This window comes from Carassius carassius, chromosome 47, assembly GCF_963082965.1.
Source record: "Carassius carassius chromosome 47, fCarCar2.1, whole genome shotgun sequence".
NCBI classification, from domain to species: domain Eukaryota; kingdom Metazoa; phylum Chordata; class Actinopteri; order Cypriniformes; family Cyprinidae; genus Carassius; species Carassius carassius.
In genome coordinates, this window is record NC_081801.1 from 24,164,108 (window position 1) to 24,172,146 (window position 8,039).

Consider the following 8,039-nt stretch of genomic DNA (forward strand, 5'->3'; position numbering starts at 1 on the left):
CATGCTTCAAACACAGTCAGGCAGAGATGTTTTCCATAGTGTCATTTTGATGCAGTGTTTCATTGCCTTTTCAGGGAACCATGGTTACAGTCACAACCTGAGACGCATTTGCAGTCCTTCAGTCCTGATGAAAACCTAGGTGTAGGAACACTTTGGCAAAATAAAAGATATTTATTTTTACTTGTTTTATAATTTGATTCTTAAATTTCTCAACTCCACAAGTGTTGCTGTTGGTTTTGTGTTTGCGTGTACAGGTCGTGATATAATTATTAAATCTGTACATAAATCTGTACATATTATAATGTAAGCATTATTTATGACACTTTGTGTTTAAAAAAAAAAGGAAAAAAAAGATTGATTAGTGAAATTAAAGAATGATTTAATAAAAATGAGAATGATTAATAATAAAAGCTTGCAAAACACTTCTTATTTAGTGGTACAGTATTGCATGATTTGTAGATTAGATTTAATAGTTTTGCATAAACATTTGCAATTATATTTACAATTAATGAAGCTCTCTACAGTGCACACTGAATCTATTATTTACATTGTGTCTACAATTCATTATAATGAAAGGATCTGAGCTTGAATGACTCAGCACTGAACAAAAACTGCAGTCTGCTTTCACGATCTGTTCTGTGAGGAGCAAGACATGCACAGAGTGAGAAGCATTTCCATTGGCTGCAGTAATTTGCTATCTATTAGATTGTGCTTTTATTAAAATCTACACATACAAATTACAATAATGCAAATACAGTAATTATTGTTGCTCGGCGTGACAAAAATTATGCATTATTGATGTGCACATACATAGTGGCCTGAGCTGTATCATTCACTCCCTGGACTCCATCCCCAAAATATCCTTACTTTGGCTCAAGAGAATAAATGGGTTAATTTTGGCAGAGAGACTCTGCTAGTAGATGCTATATTTACCTCCATAATATTATGTGGGCTTGTTTTTGGGGGTGGATGGGGGCTTTCCATTAGGCTACTTTTGTTTATAATATAGATTATTGCATCTTTGCAACGTGCTGCGTTTGGTCTTTTACTCGATCGCATAGCTTGCTTAGACCTTTGTTGTGATAAACAGTAAAGTGCGTTCAAGCGCTAGCCAAGAGAGTGTAAAGAAATACCCTTTGTGAGAATCAGTTAAATCAGCGAGAGTTAAAAGCAGATCGTAAGTGTATTTATTTCTTGTCTCATTAGTGTTTAGCGCAGTTGTCGTTGCTAGGAAACACTTGTTCGTTTACTGTGTTTGAGACGTGCTGCGTTTGGTCTCGTACTCGATCGCATATGTTGTCAGTGTTGTGCGCTTGCTTAGACCTTTGTTGTGATTAACAGTAAAGTGCATTTAGCTGAATTCAATTTCCGTTTTGTCGGGTATAAAAAAGATTAGTATACCGCGGCAGCGGTCGTGGCAGCCCTCCAGTTTAGCCCTCCTCATGTGAAGACCGAAGAGTGTAAAGACTATTGACTCTACCGTGCTACTCCACCGGGCAGGGACACCAGCAGGGAATATAAGTATTGTTTTGATTTATCTCTTTTTTTTCTTCCTATTTCATTTCTGTTTCAGTTGTTTTTTGTATATAACCAATTCTTACTATGTGTTTCCAGATCCCTACTATCAATACCACTCGCAAACCACACATCACACAATGTAGGCAGCGCAATCTTAACAACCTGCGCACTTTGCCTATATCTGCTAATACACTACTTTCTTTTTCTATTGGTCACTGGAATTGCTAGTCTGCTGTAAACAAAGCCAATTTCATTACTTCTATTATTAGTCATTCAAAGCTTAATATCATGGCCCTAACAGAGACCTGGATCAAACCAGAGGACACTGCTACACCTGCAGCACTCTCCAATAATTTCTCATTTTCCCACTCCCCCCGTTTGACTGGAAGAGGTGGAGGTACTGGTCTGCTCATCTCTAATGATTGGACATTTAATCCTTTACCATCTTTGGGTATCAACAGCTCTTTTGAATCTCATTCATTTACTGTTTCATACCCTCTTAAAATACATTTTGTAGTTGTCTATCGACCCCCAGGACCACTGGGTAACTTTTTGGATGAATTAGATGTGTTGCTCTCAACCTTTCCTGAGGATGGTACTCCCCTAGTTATGCTTGGAGATTTCAACATCCACCTAGATAAACCTCTGTATGCTGATTTCCACACTCTGCTTGCCTCTTTTGATCTCAACCGAGTGTCAACTACTGCTACTCACAAATCAGGCAACCAACTGGATCTTATTTATACATGACACTGCTCTACTGATCATGTTCTGGTTACTCCACTGCACACATCGGATCACTTCCTCCTCACTCTTAACCTCAATATGGTCCCTGACACATCACTTTACCCCTCCACATGTCATGTTTCGACGTAACCTACGCACACTTGTACTGTCCCGGCTATCTGAAAAGGTTTCACCTTCACTTCCTTCCCCTAAACTGTTAGCTTCTTTTGATGCTAACAGTGCTACTGATACTTTCTGCTCCACTTCCACTGCATCTTCTTTAGACACTGTTTGCCCCTTATCTTCCAGGCCAGCCCGTAACACCCCTTCTGCCCCTTGGTTATCTGATGTTCTACGCGAACAGCGTTCTAAGCTTAGAGCTGCTGAAAGAGTGTGGTGCAAATCCAAAAATACTATTGACCTTTATGTGTATCAGTCACTCCTTTCTTCCTTCTCTGCTAATGTCTCCACTGCTAAAATGACATACTACCATAACAAAATTAACAATTCGTCTAACTCTCACATGCTTTTTAAAACATTTTCCTCACTTCTTTGTCCTCCTCGTCCCCCTCCTGCTTCATCTCTAATAGCTGACGACTTTGCCACATTTTTCATTAATAAAATTAAACACATCGGTGAACAATTTTCCACACCACAATCAGTCAAGCTCATATCACCAGCAAACATACACTCATTTAAATCCTTCTCTTCACTCTCTGAGGCAGAAGTCTCCAAACTCATCCTTTCTAATCACCCTACTACTTGCCCACTTGATCCTATTCCATCTCATGTCCTTCAAGCCATTTCTCACTCACATCATCAACATATCCCTCCACACTGGTGTTTTTCCTTCATCATTTAGACAGGCTCGTATAACTCCACTACTTAAGAAACCCACCCTAAACCCATCTCTTTTAGAGAACTACAGACCAGTTTCCCTTCTTCCTTTCATTGCAAAAACACTTGAACGAGCTGTGTTCAACCAAGTCTCTACATTTCTCACACACAACAACCTCCTTGACAGCAACAAATCTGGCTTCAGAAGTGGACATTCAACTGAGACTGCCTTGCTCTCAGTTGTTGAAGCCCTAAGACTGGCAAGAGCAGAATCCAAAACTTCAGTACTTATCCTGCTTGATCTGTCCGCTGCTTTTGACACGGTTAACCACCAGATCATCTTATCAATCCTACTGGCAAAAGGCATCTCAGGAACCACTTTTCAATGGCTTGGGTCATACCTATCAGATAGGTCCTTCAAAGTATCTTGGAGAGGTGAGGTATCCAAGTCACAGCTATTCGCATCTCAGCTTGTCTAATAGACATTTCTTGGACCATCGCCTTCAACTCAACCTTGCCAAGACAGAACTTCTTGTGATTCCAGCAAACCCATCGTTTCATCACAATTTCACCATCAAGTTAGGCACATCAACAACTCCTTCAAAAACAGCTAGAAGCCTTGGAGTTAGGATTGATGATCAGCTGACTTTCTCAGACCACATTGCTAAAACTGTCCGATCCTGCAGATTTGCTTTATTCAACATCAAGAAGATCAAGCCCTTTCTTTCGGAACATGCTACACAACTCCTTGTTCAAGCTCTTGTTCTGTCCAGGCTGTACTATTGCAATTCCCTCTTGGCAGGTCTTCCAGACAGTTCTATCAAACCTTTACAATTAATCCAGAACGTGACAGCAAGATTAATTTTTGAATGAGCCAAGAAGAATACACGTCATACCTCTGTTTATCAATTTGCACTGCCTTCCAATAGCTGCTCGCATAAAATTCAAGGCATTGATGTTTGCCTACAAAACTACCACTGGCTCTGCACCCATTTACCTAAATGTGTTACTTCAGACTTATGTGCCCTCTAGAAGGTTGCGTTCTGCAAGTGAACGTCGCTTGATTGTGCCATCCCAAAGAAGCACAAAGTCACTTTTACGGACTTTTAAATTAAATGTTCCCTCCTGGTGGAATGACCTCCCCAACTCAATCCGAGCAGCTGAGTCCTTAGCCATCTTCAAGAATTGGCTTAAAACCCATCTCTTCCGTCTTTATTTGACCCTCTAACTGTAACACTCACTATTCTAATTATATTTTTATTTTAAATCGAACTACCTTTCTAATCTTTTTGTATTCTATTTTCTTTTCATTTATTATACAATTGTGTGTGTGTGTGTGTGTGTGTGTATGTGTATGTATACATGTGTGTATGTATGTGTATATATATATATATATTTGTATGTGTGTGTATATATATTTATATATATATATATATATATATATATATATATATGTGTGTGTGTGTGTGTGTGTGTGTGTCTGTGTGTGTGTAAAGACCTCTAACACTAGCTTGCTCTATACTTTTTCTATTCTATTATATCTGTTTTCTTTTTATTTATAATATTATTTAAAAGCCCATGCTACGTGTACTGTGTTAACCTAACTGAGACTTGTTATAGCACTTATATATCATTGCTCTTTTTGTTGTTTTTGATTGCGTCCACTGTCCTCATTTTTTAAGTCGCTTTGGATAAAAGCGTCTGCTAAAAAGTTAAAATAAATAAATAAATAAAAATTATTTTTTGTTGCGTTTGTTTTGCTTTCTCTAACTTATGTCTAATTTGGATTTTTATTCTGATTGTGTCATATGACTTTACTATGTCACATTATAGAAGGACTCTCAAGCTGTCCCAATTCAGGATGCACCCTCCGAAGACCGCATTATGAATTGCGTCATGTTGACATAATTCGAAAGTGATGTCAAATGCGCACTCTGTTTCTGTCACGATCATTAGATGGAGTGCCCATGAACTTCAGTAGAGGGCACTCCACTCAGGACCATTCCACCCATCAACCACCAGATGTCACTTGGACACTAGCACCTCTCAAACTGTTGCACCACACCTGAACTTCATTCCCCATGAGTCACTGCATCAATCACCTTGCCACACCTGTACCTCATTCATCAGCCAATTTCCTTGCCACACCTGCACCTCATTTACACACACATAAAAGCAGCACAATCACTCTCACTCACTGCGAAGTCTTGTTTAGCCTTTCTGACATTTCTGAGCTTTTTTTCCTAGTGTTTGTTCTCCCTGTGTATGATCTTGGATTGTTTAAACTGACTCTGATTCTTTGCTGCCTGCCCTGATCTCTGCTCGTTACCATTTATGATTCTGGATATCCCCAACATACCTGACGCCGTTCCTGATTTCTGCCTGTATGACCATTCTCTTAATAAAGTTTCTGCACATGGATCCAAACGCCTCTGACTCCCTGTTACAGAAGACTTCACCATACCAGGATCCAGCAGCCCGGTATCCCCTTGTCACTGAGGTATCGGTCCCGGTTTCAATGTCAGCCTATCACCAATCCAGCCTAACCACAGATCCAGTCGACCAGCTGTTAAATCTAAGGCAAGGAGATCGATCTATTGAGGATTATGTTCAACAGTTCTGTGAGTTGGTATACCGAGTTCCTCTAGACAATGATGTCTTGTTTAAGGATTTATTCCGTTTTGGACTCAATGAACCAGTAAAATCATGGTTACCTAGAGGGGAGTCTAATGGCAGCTTAAGGGACATAATGGACTTTTACACCCTTGTTATGTGGTTCTCCTTTCACTGTGGGAGAGGCAAAGGACTTTAAAGCCCCAAAATCACTGCACAAGATGGATGCCAGCCCAGCACCGCTGCACAAGATGGCCGCCAGCCCAGCACCACTGCACAAGATGGCCGCCAGCCCACCGCCACTGCACAAGATGGCAGCCTCAGTTGAATTTCCAGAGTCAAGTCAGGTGCCCGTCGACTTTCCAGAGTCAAGTCAGGTCCCCGTCGACTTTCCAGAGTCAAGTCAGGTCCCCGTCGACTTTCCAGAGTCGTCAAGTCACCACTAACACCCAAGTGAAGTGAGTCAAGTGAAACAACAGTTAAACTTCATGATTCTAGTCAGGTCACCATTGATCAGGTCCCTGTTGATTTCCTGGAGTCTAGTCAGGTCACCGTTGACCATTCAGAGTCAGGTCAAGTCTCCACTGACCGTCCAGAACAAAGTCAAGTCACCACTAACACCCAAGAGTCAATTGAAACAATAGTTAAACTTCATGAGTCTAGTCAGGTCACCGTTGATCAGGTCCCTGTTGATATCCCAGAGTCTAGTCAGGTCACCATTGATCAGGTCCCTGTTGATATCCCGGAGTCTAGTCAAGTCTCCGCTGACTGTCCAGAGTCAGCTCAAGTCTCCATTAACACCCATGAGTCAAGTCAAGTCACAGTCGATCTTCAGGAACCATGTCAAGTCACAGTCGATCTTCAGGAACCATGTCAAGTCACAGTCGATCTTCAGGAACCAAGTCAAGTCACAGTCGATCTTAAGGAACCAAGTCAAGTCACAGTCGGTCTTCAGGAACCAAGTCAAGTCACAGTCGATCTTCAGGAAATAAAAAGTCAAGTCACAGTCGATCTTCAGGAAATAAAAAGTCAAGTCACAGTCGATCTTCAGGAAATAAAAAGTCAAGTCACCAACGATCTTCATGAGCACAGTCAAGTCACAGTTGATCCTCATGAGCACAGTCAAGTGACCAACAATCTTCATGAAATAAGTCAAGTCACAGTTGATCTTCATGAACCCAGTCAAATCAACACGGATCTACCAGAGCCTTGTCATGTCTCAGCCGCACTCCCACAGCCTCGTCATGTCTCAGCCGCACTTCCAGTGCCCTGTCAGATCTCAGCCGGATGTCCAGAGCTCTCGTCCTATCCTGTCACGGCCATGGAGGCCGTCTATGAGCTCTCATTTGTTCCTGTCATGGCTACGGAGACCACCCACCAACTCTCTGTCTGTCCTGTCACAGCCACGGAGGTCCTCCATGAACTCACCGCCTACCCTGTCACGACCAGGCCAGCTACCATCTCATCACGGCCAGGGAGGCTGCTATTAACCTGTCTATGTTCTCTGTTTCAGTCCCACCTGACCAGACTTGCTCTCCTGTGCCATCGACTCCACTGTGGTGGTCCTCTGCTCCGCCCTGGTGGGCTTCTATCCCGTCTGCTTTGATGTGGTGGTCTTCTGCTCCGCCCTGGTGGGCTTCTGTCTCGTCTGCTCGGCTATGGTGGTCGTCTGCTCCGCCCTGGTGGGCTTCTATCCCGTCTTCTTAGCTGTGGTGGTCGTCTGCTCTGCCCTGGTGGGCTTCTGTCCCCTCTTCTCAGCAGTGGTGGTCCTCTGCTCCACCCTGGTGGGCTCCAGCTCCATCTGCTCCACTCTGGTGGGCTTCCACGCCACCTTCTCTGCCTCTGTGGAGCCCTTTTCCCGAGTTAAGCCCATGGCGGGCCACTGTTCTCGAGTTAAGCCCTGTTCCCGAGTTAAGCCCATGGCGGGCCCCTGTTCCTGAGTTAAGCCCATGGTGGGCCCCTGTTCCCGAGTTAAGCCCACGGCGGGTGCCTGTTCCCGAGTTAAGCCCTGTTCCCGAGTTAAGCCCATGGCGTGCCACTGTTCCTGAGTTAAGCCCATGGCGGGCCCCTGTTTCCCATGTCAGGCCCAGGAAGGGCCCCTGTTTCCCATGTCACGTCCAGGAAAGGCTCATGATCTCCATGTTAGGCCCAGGAAGGGCTCCAGTTCCGCCTGCTCTGCCCCGGTCCCCAACCACTGCACTTCCTCATGGACCTGGCCCTCCATCCCTCCCCCTGTTCCGCCTCCGCTCCAACGCCCTCCTAGATTGTTTTGAGCGTCTGGAAGCCGCTCCTTTTGGGGGGGGGGCTATGTCACGATCATTAGATGGAGTGCCCATGAACTTCAG